General features: G+C 37.6%; 1 non-coding gene and 1 pseudogene across 1 annotated transcript; both read left to right on the top strand.

Moving 5' to 3' along the window:
- The first annotated feature begins 3,405 nt into the window (after nucleotides 1-3,405).
- Nucleotides 3,406-3,825, top strand: LOC145515830 (deoxyuridine 5'-triphosphate nucleotidohydrolase, mitochondrial pseudogene; annotated as a pseudogene).
- Nucleotides 3,826-13,042: 9,217 nt separating this feature from the next.
- TRNAW-CCA (transfer RNA tryptophan (anticodon CCA)) lies at nucleotides 13,043-13,114 on the top strand. The gene has a single exon. It is a non-coding gene; the product is annotated as a tRNA-Trp (tRNA).
- The last annotated feature ends 322 nt before the right edge of the window (nucleotides 13,115-13,436 follow it).

Raw genomic sequence — 13,436 nt, 5'->3', positions numbered from 1 at the left:
AACTATACAACCAGAGAAATTTCTGAAGGAGCACGAGACACTATAGAACCAGGATAACATTGTTGAGTGATGTGAAAGTGATATGGTCACCATTGCAAACTTCTTCCCCACGCACTGACACTGGGAAGGGCTCTGACCTGAGCAGTCTTGCCCACCCCTCAAACCAAAGCCTCCTCCACTCATGTTGGCTCTGGAGTCCTGAGCACTGCCACCAAAAACACTCTTTTAGAATCATCCCTGGGTGCTCCAGCCTGAGACAGGAAGCTGCCAATGCCTGTGGGGACTGAATGCTAAAGCATGGGATTAGGAGAACATATCCAGAGAGATGTTCTATTGGCTTCACAGAGAAAACTTGAGTGGACAGGAGTGAGGGGCTCCATGGCCAGGGATGCTCCTAGAGGATACGTCATCTGCCTAGGAAATAAGGCACCATTGATGAGTGGTGTGCAAGGGCCGTAACTACCACTGCAACCCCCTTCCCCAACCACAAGTCCTGCTTCCATGGGCACTGGAAGGGGTTCCCACTAAGGTAAGTGTGTCTCAGTCTGTTGCGTCTTTCTACTTGTCTCTGCCACCACAGATGCTTCACACATGCTCCAATTGAAAAGTGAAAGTGAAAGTCGTTCAATTGTGTCCGACTCTTTGCAACCCCATGGACTATACAGTCCATGGAATTCTCCAAGCCAGAATGCTGGAGTGGGTAGTCTTTCTCTTCTCCAGGGGATCTCCCCAACCCAGGGATCGAAACCAGGTCTCCTGCATTGCAGGCGGATTCTTTACCAGCTGAGCCAGAAGGGAGGGCCCCAGTTGTGGCCACCTTATATATTCCTGGCCTGTGCAAATAAGTGCCCTAATCATCTTGAGAGACTCAATTAGTTTCTTCTTTTACTTATTTTGGTTCTTACCTGGGTGGGGAACATACCCCACACACAGATGGGGTCAAACCAAAGCTAAGCCCCAGGGGTTGTGCAACTAAGGAGGAGAAATGGAGATCTCTCCATTCAGTTTTGCAAGCAGCATATTAAATCCTCATGATCTTTTTAGTAAACTGCATCTGTGGAACATGTTAAAGGACAAGGAGTGCTTCCAAAACTGAGACCAGTCTAGCTTTGGCAGTTGTGGAATTTAGGGGGCAGGTATACACAAGAATTGGGCCAAATCAGAATATGATCTGTCCCTACAATGCCTACAGTTGGTCCAGAGACCTACCTAAAGGTATTGAAGGATTGCCTAAGGAGGCAGGGGTTGACTATAGCTCACTGTGGAAGCAAGAACAGAGATAGTGAAGGCCCAGGGGAAAATATTATTACTATCATTGTTTTTCTCTTCTTTCTTTTTGTTTTCGGTTTAAATTTGTTCTGTTGTTTGTTTTTGTTTTTTCTTACTTTTTTTTTAAAATTTCTTTTTGGTTTGCTTTTGTTTTTTGTTTAATTTTCAATATGTATTGTTTATTCTTCTCTTGTTATATTTTGTTGTTGTTGTTTTGTGTTTTTGTTCTGTTTCACTTTTTACATTATTGTGTGTTTGTTTAACATTTTCTTTGGGTTTTTTGAATTTGCTTTCTGTTTATGTTGTTTTTGTTTTTGTCAGTTTTGTTTTTATTGTTTTTGTGTTTGGGTTCATTTGTTTTTTTAAGTTGTTCTCTTGATTTTTGTTCTCTCTCTTTTTTTTTTTTTTCCTAAGTTTTCCTTTCTTTGGTTCTGGTTTCATCATTTGTCTTGCTTTCTGTTTTGTATTGTGTTTTTTTTTTGTTTTTCCTTCTGGACATGCTGCATAGTTTGCATGGCCTTGGTTCCCTGGCCAGTTGTTGGGCCTGAGCCTCTCCAGTAATAGTGCTGAATCCCAAGATGCTAGAACACAAGAGAATCCTCAGTTCCAGGTAATGTTAATCAACATGAGCTCTAGAGGTCTCCATTGCTACATCAAGATCCAGCTCACCTAACTGCCTTCAGGCTCCTGTGCTGGGTGCCTTGATAACTAACTAGCAAGAGAAGAACGCAGCCTTACACATTAGAAGACAGACTGCCTAAAATTGCACTAAGCTCACAGACACCCCAAAACATACCACTGACTCAGCCTTGCCCATTAGAGGGACAAGATTTAGCTCCACCCACTGGTCTCTACACAAAGAAACCTACACAAGCCCCTGGGCCAACTTCACCCACCAAGGGGCAGAAGCAAGAGTTGCCTGAAGAAAGGAGAACACAAGCACAGTAAGATAGACAAAATTAGGTGACAGAGAAGTATCCAACAGACAATGAAGCAAGGTAAAAATCCACAAGACCAAATAAATGAAGAGTATATAGGCAACCTACATGAAAAAGAATTCAGAGTAATGAAAGTTAAGATGATTTAAGATCTTAGAAACAGAATAGAGCCATGAATGGAGAAAATACAAAATATGTCTAACAAGGCTGTAGAACTAAAGAACAAACAATGATGAACAACACAATAACCAAAATGAAAAATACACTGGGATAACTGAAGCAGAAGATATATATGTGTGTGTGTGTGTGTGTGTGTGTGTGTGTGTGTGTGTGTGTGTGTGGTGTGTGTGTGTGTATGTAAGCTAGAAGTCAGGATGGTAGAAATAACTGCCACAAAGCAGAATAAAGAGAAAAAATGCAAAGGTAAGAGAACAATCTCAGAGAATTCTGGGAAAATATTAATCATACCAGCTTTTGACTTACAAGGGTCCCAGAAGAAGAAGAGAAAGAGTCTAAGAAAATATTTGCATATATTACAGTTGAAAAACTCCGTAACATAGGAAAGGAAATAGCTAAACAAATCCAAAAAGCACAGAGAATCCCACACAGAATAAACCCAAGGAGAAGCATGTAAAGACACATATTAATAAAAATAACAAAACTCAAGTAGAAATAAAAAATATTAAAATGTTAAATATTAACATCCACAAAAGGGGAAATCAACAGTAATACAACAATACTCAAAGGCTTTAACATCTAAATCACACCAATGGGCAGAACATCCAGACTGAAAATTAATAAGGCAACACAATCCTTAAATGACACAACATACCAGATAGACTTAATTTATATCTATAGAACCTTCCATCTGAAAGCAGCAGAATATACTTTCTTCTCAACTGTACATGGAACATTCTTCAGGATAGATTACATCTTGTATCACAACTCAAATCTCAGTAAATTTAAGAAAAGTGAAATGGAATCAAGCATCTTTTCTGACCAAAATGCTATGAGATTATAAATCAAGTAAAGAGAGGGAGTGATTGGTGGGAAGTTTAGATCTTGTGTGCTGGGTTCGTTCTGTTCTCTTGTTCCCCTGCTCTGACTTGAGCTCACAATCTTCCCTGCCATTCCCTATTCTCAAGAAACCCAATTCATCTTCCCCAGCAAATGGGCTCAGATTTCAGTGGAGTGTAGCATGCAGCCCCATTTGACCCGGCTCTCAGAACACAGTACCACCCCACCAAAGGGTCCACAGTCTGTGAGCTATGATCAGTATAGTGCCTATGATTACACAGTACCACCAGTGGAGAAAGGCCTTATTAAAACCAACATTCAGATAGTTCTTCCTTCTGGGTGCTATGGAAGAGTAGCTCCACATTTTGGCTAAGCTACAAAATACTCCACAGATGTGGGAGATGGTATTATAGATGAAGGCTATGGAGGAAATGTTGGTGTTGTAATGTTTAATTTTGGCAAAGAAAAGTTTGAAAAAGAAAGGTGATTGAATTGTACAGCTCATTTGTGAATAGATAATTTACCCAGAAATGGAGGAATTTCAAATTTTAATAATGCTAAGGGAGGTTCAGGAGGTTTTAATTCCACTGGAAATAATTAACATTATGCCAAAATCAGAAACTGAGAAAATGGACATTCATCTTGAAATGACTTTGCATAAAGTATTACAAAATTTGAGTAAAAAAAAAAAAAACTACAAAAATACAAACACATGGAAGCTAAACTACATGCTAATAAACAACCAATAAATCACTGAATAAATCAAAGAAGAAATAAAAAATACCTAGAAACAAATGATAATGAAAACACAAAAACCCAAAACCTATAGGATGCAGCAAAAGCAGTTCTAATAGGGCAGTATATAGTAATTCATTCTCAATTCAAGAAACAAGAAACATCTTAAACAAACAATCCAAACTTACACCTAAAACAACTAGAGAAAGAAGAACAAACAAAACACAATGTTAGTAGAAGGAAAGAAATCATCAAGATAAGAGGTGAAATAAATGGAATACAAATGAAGAAAACAATAGCAAAGATCAATGAAAATATAAGCTAGTTCTTTTAGAAGATAAGCAAAATTGATAAACCATTAGCCACATTTATCATGGAAAAAGAGAGATGACTCAAATCAATAAAATTATAAATGAAAAGGGAGAAGTAATAACTAATATCACAGAAATATAAAGATACTGCAATCAGTTATATGCCCAAGAGTTGGACAACATGGAATAAATGGACAAATTCTTAGAAATATACAACCTTTTAAGAATGAACCAGGAAGAAATAGAAAATATGAACAGACCAATCACAAGTAATGAAATTGTAATTGTGATTAAAAATCTTCCAGCAAACAAAAAGCTAGGACCAGATGGCTCCACCGGCAAATTCTATGAAACATTTAGAGAAAAGCTAACATCTATCCTTCTCAAAGTCTTCCAAAAAATTGCAGGAGAAATACTCTCAATCTCATTTTATGAAACCACTATCACCCTCATTTCAAAACCAGACCCCCCCCCAAATCATCCACAAATAAGAAAATTACAGGTCCATATCACTGATGAACATAGATGCAGAAATGAACCAAACACTAATAAACATAATCCAACAACACATTAAAATGATCATTCATATATCATGATTAAGTAGAATTTACCCCAGGGATTCAAGGAGTCTTCAGTATACACAAATCAATCAATGTGATACACCATATTACCAAACTAAAATATAATAGCAGGGACGTCCCTGGCGGTCCAGTGGCTAAGACTCTTCACTACCAGTGCAAGGGGCCCAGGTTTGATCTCCTGTTAGGGAATTAGATACCAAATGCTAAAACTAAAAGTTCACTTGCCACAGCTAAAGATCCCACACACCACTACAAGGATGGAAGATCCTGCAAGCTGCAACTAAGACCTAGCACAGTCAAATAAATATATAAATAAATTTTTAGAAAGAATAAAAACAATATGATCTCAGCAAATGCAGAAAATGCTTTTGACAAAAGTCAACACTCATTTATGATAAAACTCTCCAGAAAGTGGGAATAGAGGTAACCTACGTCAACATAATAAAGGTTATAAAAAAAAAAAACAAAAAACAGAGCAAACATCACTCTCCATGGTGAAAAAATAAAAGCATATCCTCTAAGATCAGGAAAAAGACAAGGATGTTGACTCTTGCTGCTTTTATTCAAGATAGTTTTAGAAATCCCAGCCATGGCAATCAGAGAAGTAAAAGAAAAGTAAAACTGTCACTGTCTGCAGATGACATGATACTATACATAGATAATCCTAAATATTCTGCCAGAAAGCTAGCAGAACTAGTCAATGAAATTGTTAAATTTGCAAGATGCCAAATTAACACACAGAAGTATATTACATTCCTATACACTAACAATGAAAGATCAGAAAGAGAAATTAAGGAAGCTATCCCATTTACTATTGCAACAAAAATAATAAGATATCCAGCCATAACCCAACCTAAGGAGGCAAAAAATATGTACTCAAAAAACTATAAGATACTAATGAAAGAAATCAATGTTCATGGATTGGAATAATCAATATTGTCAAAATGACTATAGTACCCATAACAATATATAGATTCAATACATCCCATATCAAATCACCAAGGAAATTTTTCACAGAATTAGAATAAAAAAATTTACAATTTGTATGGAAACACAAAAGCCTTTGAGTACCCAAAGCAATTTTGAGGGGAAAAAAAAAATGTAGCTGGAGGAATCAGGCTCCTCTGCCTTTAGACTGTATTACAAAGCTACAGTCATCAAGATAATATGGTACTGGCACAAAAACAGGAATATAGATCAATGTAACATGAAGGAAAACCTAGAGCTAAACCCACTTACATATGATTACCAAATTTATGATAAAGGAGGTAAGAATACACAATGGAGAAAAGACAGTCTCTTCAATAAGTGTTGCTGGAAAAACTGGACAACTATGTGTAAAAGAATAAAATTAGAACACTCTCTAACACAAAAATAAAATGGATAAATGACCTAAATGTAAAGCTAGTCACTACAAAACTCTTAGAGGAAAACACAGGTAGAATATCCTTTGACATAAATCTAAGCAAGATCTTTTTTGACCCAACTCTTAGAGTAATGAAACTAAAAACAAAAATAAACAAATGGGACCTAATTAAACTAAAAAGCATTTGCACAGCAAATGAAATCATAAACAAGACAAAAAGACAATCATTAGAATGGGAGAAAATGTTTACAAATGAAGCAACTAACAAGGGATTAATATTCAAAACATACAAACAGCTCATGCAGCTTCAGTATCTAAAAACAAATAACCCAATGAAAAAAATGAGAGGAAGGATTAAATAAATATTTCTCCAAAGACATAGAAATGGCCAAAAAACACAAGCAAAGGTGCTCAACATCAAACTATAATTCAAAAAGATACATGCACCGCAATGTTCATTAAAGCACCATTTACAATAGTCAGGACACAGAAGCAACCTAAAGGTCCCTCATCAGAAGGATGGAAAAAGTAGTTGGGGTACATATATACAATGGAAAATATGTGAACGGCCCTTGAAGAATATGAATTGTTACACAAACATTGCCTATTATGATGATGATTTCAGATGTAAAAATCACTTCAGTTACCTATAAAGGAAGATATAACGTCCTCCCTTTCAAAAAAGGTGAATAATACAGTTAGTCAAAGATTTACTTGGTGATGAAAAAAATCACTAGTTGTGTATGTGTCTATACAGGTACACACAATCATCATGGCCAAAATAAATAAATATGTGTGGATGTGCCTTCATGTATATGCAAAGATTTTGATAACAAAACTACTTTTGCCTAAAATGATCCAATGACTTAGCAATAACATTTAGCATTCACTGAAATAATGTCAAGAAATGTGATATAGTCCTTCTTGACAAGCTCCTACTGCTTCTTCTTGTTGTTAGTTGATCTGTACAGTACCCTTGAAAAGAACAATGGAGTCAAAAAAACTGAAGAGCTAAGGAGTTATGTCTTCTTTTAAGATGCTACAGTAAATCAGCGGCATAGTCACAACTAAATCCAGAGTCTTCTGTGGCCAAAGCTCTTTCTACCACACCACATTCCTGCTATGCTACTTGTTTAAAATGGATTTCTTTTTTTTTTGGATACATGAAACTAACACAGTATTATAAATCAACTAAACTTCAATAAAAAGTAAATAATTAAAAAAAAAATGGAAAAGTACTCAACCATACAAAGGAATAAAATTGTGATATTTGCAGAGATGTGGACAGACCTAGAGACAGAGTGAATTAAGTCAGAAAGAGGAAAAGAAAAATGATGCAGATGAACTTATTTGCAAAGAGAAATAGAGACACAGATGAAGAGAATGGACATACAGTTATAAAAGGGAGACAAGTGAAGTGGGATGAATTGGGAGATTGGGATTGATATATATATATATATATATATATATATATGCACTATCGATGCCATGTATGAAGTAGATAACTTACGAGAACCTACTGTATTGCTCAGGGAACCCTACTCACTGCTCTATCATGATCAAAATGAAAGAAATCCAAAGAGGAGAGGATACATGTGTATGTATATATGTATATATATATATATATATATATATATATATATATATACATACATATATATATCTGATTCACCTTACTTTACAACAGAAATTAACACAACAGTGTAAACAATTGTGCTCCTATAAAAATTAATTTTAAAAAGAAAGAAACATATCTGAACAAATTAAAAATCATTGCAGCAATGTAAAAGCCAAAACAAAAAAAAAACAAAACAAAGGGAGAAAGAAGTACCAATGGAAAATTTTGTTACTTGTTTTCATATAATAAAATGCCCCAAAATTTAACAGCTTAAAAATGTTAAAAGTAGAGCTATCATGTAATCCAGCAATTCCAGAAATGCGATTGCTATATCAAAGGGACATTTAAACCCTGTGTTCCTTGCAGCATCATTCGTAAGAGTGAGGACATGGAAACAACCTGTGTCTGTTGATAGACAAATGGATAAGAAGTGTGATATAGACAAGTATATATTAATATATAGTTATTTATATATGTGTATGTATTTGGAATATTATTAAGTGATAAAAGAAGTTGTTGTTCAGTCACTCAGTCGCATCTGACTCTTTGCGACCCCATGGACTGCAGCACACCAGGCATTCACGACCATCACAATCTCCAGGAGCTTGTTCAAAATCATGTCCATTGAGTAGGTGATGCCAAACAGCCACCTCTTCCTCTGTCTTCCCTTTCACCTCTTGCCTTCAATCTTTCGAAGCATCATGGTCTTTTCCAATGAGTCAGCTCTTCGCATCAGATGGCCAATATTGGTGCTTTAGTTTCAGCATCAGTCCTTCCAATGAATATTCAGGGTTCATTTCCTTTAGGATTGATTGGTTTGATCTCCCTGCAGTCCAAGGGACTCTCAAGATTCTTCTTCAACACCACAGCTCAGAAGCATCAATTCTTTGGTGCTCAGCCTTCTTTATGGTCCAACTCTCACTCATGTATGGGTGCATACATGAGTGACTGCAAAAACCATGACTACCGCAAAAACCTTATTTATGGTCTAACTCTCATCCATACGTGACTACTGCAAAAATCATGACTATATGGACCTTTATCGGCAAAGTAATGTCTCTGCTTTTAATACGCTGTCTAGGTTAGGCATAGTTTTTCTTCCAAGGAACAAGTGTCTTTTAATTTCATGGCTGCAGTCACCATCTGCAGTGATTTTGGAGCCCAAGAAAATAGTCTATCACCATTTCCATTGTTTCCCCATCTATTTGCCATGAAGTAATCTTCGCTTTCTGAATGTTTTTAAGCCATCTTTTTCACTATCCTCTTTCACCTTCATCAAGAGGCTCTTTAGTTCCTCTTCACTTTCTGCCATAAGGATGTTGTCATCTGCATATGTGAGGTTATTGATATTTCTCCCAGCCATCTTGATTCCAGCTTGTGTCTCATCCAGCCTGGCATTTAGCAAGATGTACTCTCCATATAAGTTAAATAAGCAGGGTGACAATATACAGCCTTGATGTACTCCTTCCCAATTTGGAACCAGTCTGTTGTTCCATGTCCAGTTCTAACTGTTGCTTCCTGACCTGCATGCAGGTTTCTCAGAAGGCAGGTAAGGTGGTCTGTTATTCCCATCTCTTGAAGAATTTTCCACAGTTTATTGTGATCCACACAGTCAAAGGTTTTAGTGTATCAGTCAATGAAGCAGATGTTTTTTTCTGGAGTTCTCTTGTTTTTTCTATGATCCAACAGATGTTGGCAATTTGATCTATGGCTCCTCTGCCTTTTCTATATCCTTCTTGAACACCTGGAAGTTCTCAGTTCATGTACTGTTGAAGCCTAGCTTGGAGAATTTTGAGCATTGCTTTGCTAGCATGTGAAATGAGAGCAATTGTGTGGTAGTATGAAGATTCTTTGGCACTGTCTTTTGTTGGGAGACAAATGAAAACTGACCTTTTCCAGTCCTGTGGCCACTGTTGTGTTTTCTACATTTGCTGGCATATTGAGGGCAGCACTTTAATAGCATCATCTTTTAGGATTTGAAATAGCTCAGCTGGAATTTCATCAATCCCACTAGCTTTGTTCATAGTGATGCTTCCTAAGGCCCAGTTGACTTCACACTCCAGGATGTCTGGCTCTAGGTGAGTGATCATACCATTGTGGTTATCTGGGTCATGAAGCGCTCTTTTGTATAGTTTTTCAGTGTATTTTTGCCACCTCTTCTTAATATCTTCTGCTTCTCTTACATCCATACCATTTCTGTACTTTATTGTACCCATCTTTGCATGATATGGTCCCTTGGTATCTCTAATTTTCTTGAAAAGATCTCTAGTCTTTCCCATTCTATTGATTTCCTCTATTTCTCTGCATTCATCACTTAGGAAGGCTTTCTTATCTCTCTTTGCTATTCTTTGCATGTACATGTGAATATTTTTCCCTTTCTCTTTTGCCTTTTGCTTCTCTTCTTTTCTCAGCTATTTGTAAGGTCTCCTCAGACACCCATTTTGCTTTTTGCATTTTTTTTTTTCTTGAGGATGGTTTTGATCACCACCTCCTATACAATGCTATGAACCTCTGTCCATAGTTCTTCAGGCATTGTGTGTCAGATCTAATCCTTTAAAACTATTTGTAACTTTCATTTTATAATTGTAAGAGACTTGCTTTAGGTCATACCTGAATGGCCTAGTGGCTTTCCCTACTTTTTTCATATTAAGTCTGAATTTGGAAATAAGGAGTTCATGATGTGAGCCACAGTCAGCTCCTGGTCTCGTTTCTGCTGAGTGTATAGAGCTTCTCCACCTTTGCTTGCAAAGAATATAATCAGTTTGATTTTGATATCAATCATCTGGTGATGTCCATGTGTAGAGTTGTCTCTTGTGTTGTTGGAAGAGTGTGCTTGCTATAACGAGTGAGTTATCTTGGCAAATCTCTGCTGGCCTTTGCCCTGCTTCATTTTGTACTCGAGACCAAACTTACCTGTTACTCCAGGTATCTCTTGATGTCCTACTTTTGCATTCCAGTCCCCTATGATGAAAATGATATATTTTTTTGGTGTTAGTTCTAGAAAGTCTTGTAGGTCCTCATAGAACCATTAATCTTCTGTTTCTTCAGCATTAGTAGTTGGTGTATAGACTTGGATTACTGTGATAATGAATGGTTTGCCTTGGAAACAAACAGAGATCTTTCTGTCATTTTTGAGTTTGCACCCAAGTACTGCATTTCAGACTCTTTTATTGACTATGAGGGCTACTCCATTTCTTCTAAGTGATCCTTGCCCACAGTAGTAGATATAACGGTCATCTGAATTAAATTCACCCATTCTGCTCATTTTATTTCACTGATTCTTCAAATGTCAATGTTCACTCTTGCCATCTCCTGTTTGATCACTTCCAATTTATCTTGATTCATGGACCTAACATTCCAAGTTCCTATGCAATATTGTTCTTTACAGAATCAGACTTTACTTTCACCACCAGACACATCCACAACTGGTTGTTGTTTCCACTTTGGCGAAGCCTCTTCATTCCTTCTGGAGTTATTTCTCTGCTCTTCTCCAGTAGCATATTGGAAGTATTTTAAAAAAGAAGTAAATCCTGCCAAAAATTTAAGACTAAGTGAAATAAGTCAGAGAAATGGATACTATAATTTCTCATTCATATACAGAATCTAAAAAAAACCCAAATGTATGTAAATAGTAGCATGATGGCTACCAGGCCTGGGGGTTAGAAAAAATAGGTGAAGGGGTAAAAGTGTGGGAACTTTCAATTATAAGTTAAATAACTCCTAGAGATGTAATATACAGCAAGATGACCATAATTAATAATGCTGCACTGTACATGTGAAACTTGCTATGAGATAATATCCTAAATGTCTCATTACACAAAATAAATAAACCACACAACTGAGTAACTGAGTACACACACATGCACACAATGATTTCATAATATATTTTTGTTGTTGTTGATGTTCGGTCACTAAGCTGTGTCCGACTCTTTGAGACCCCATGGACTAGCAAGACAGACTCCTCTGTCCTCCACTATATTGTCAATGCAAATTTAGTAATGACTATTATTACTATTGGAGAAGGCAATGGCACCCCACTCCAGTACTCTTGCCTGGAAAATCCCATGAATGCAGGAGCCTGGTAGGCTACAGTCCATGGGGTCGCTAAGAGTTGGACACGACTGAGCGACTTCACTTTCACTTTTCCCTATCATGCACTGGAGAAGGAAATGGCAACCCACTCCAGTATTCTTGCCTGGAGAATCCCAGGGACAGCGGAGCCTGGTGGGCTGCCGTCTATGGGGTCGCACAGAGTCGGACACTCAGTCCGACTCAGTCGTGTCCGACTCTTAGTGACCCCATGGACTGTAGCCTACCAGGCTCCTCCGTTCATGGGATTTTCCAGGCAAGAGTACTGGAATGGGGTGCCATTGCCTTCTCCGTCTAAAACCCACAGTGGATGCCTAAAACCTCAGATGGTATCAAACTTCACAGATATTATGTTTTTTCCTACAGCACTAACAGACGGATAGCGTATACAGTGCAGATATGCTGAACAAAGGGATGATTCATGTCCCAGGCAGGATGGAACAGGGAGACACATGATTTCATCACACTACTCGGAATGACACACAATTTAAACCTTATAAATTGTTTCTTTCTGGAATTTTCCATTTAATATTTTCTTACAGAGGTTAAACATATAACTGAAACTGCAAAAAGCAAAATCTTGGACAAGGGGGACGACCATATAGGACTTTCAGGACATAAGTGGCAGTGAATGCTACTTGGCCAGCAGCTGCTCTCACTCAGCCAAGTGATGAGATGGGAGAACAAGTCTCAAATCTGCCTCCCTGAAGGTTAGGGGCTTGGGGTCTTTATGGGATAAAGAAAGGCAACTGGAGGTAAGAAAAAGGTGAGGTAACCATCATTCTATGAAGACATAACTTACAGGTTTTTCCATGGGATGTATGCTCAGAAAATAGCAGAGTTAACATACTCTGAGGGTGGAGATTTTGGCCCTCGACATCAAAAGGTCACAAGTGGACACTGAAGTACGCCCAATTGGAGGGTCAATGGTCTTAACTGGCTCCAACTCAAACAGGACCAACTACAAGTTCCTAAAAAAAAAACTGAGACAAACATTTTATTGTTTACACTACATGACATGTAGAAGGCACACAAGTTTTTATAGAAACAAAGAGAGCCTGACTAGTGGAAACAGATTACAGTTTATTGTTTATTAACAGCTAACTGATACGTGGACTTCCCTGGTGGCTCAGAGGTTAAAGCGTCTGCCTCCAATGCAGGAGACCCGGGTTCGATCCCTGGGTCGGGAAGATCCCCTGGAGAAGGAAATGGCAACCCACTCCAGTATTCTTGCCTGGAGAATCCCATGGACGGAGGAGCCTGGTAGGCTACAGTCCATGGGGTCGCAAAGAGTCGGACACGACTGAGCGACTTCACTCACTCAACTGATACGTACTCTCAGTTTCATGGAAGTGGAGGTCTTAATAAAAGATATAAAGATTAAAGACTGTTTATAATGTTTAAAGGATTAAAGAATTAAGTACTGAATTGACATGGGATTAGACAAATGAACCAATGGAACAGAATAGAGAATCTAGAACAAACCTATAAATTAGCTTTACAAATCAATGC

This window comes from Giraffa tippelskirchi, chromosome 1, assembly GCF_054371585.1.
Source record: "Giraffa tippelskirchi isolate mGirTip1 chromosome 1, T2T-mGirTip1v1.2.pri, whole genome shotgun sequence".
Taxonomy (NCBI): Eukaryota; Metazoa; Chordata; class Mammalia; order Artiodactyla; family Giraffidae; genus Giraffa; species Giraffa tippelskirchi.
Note: the sequence above shows the minus strand (reverse complement) of the source record. Positions and strands in the feature narration are given on the sequence as shown.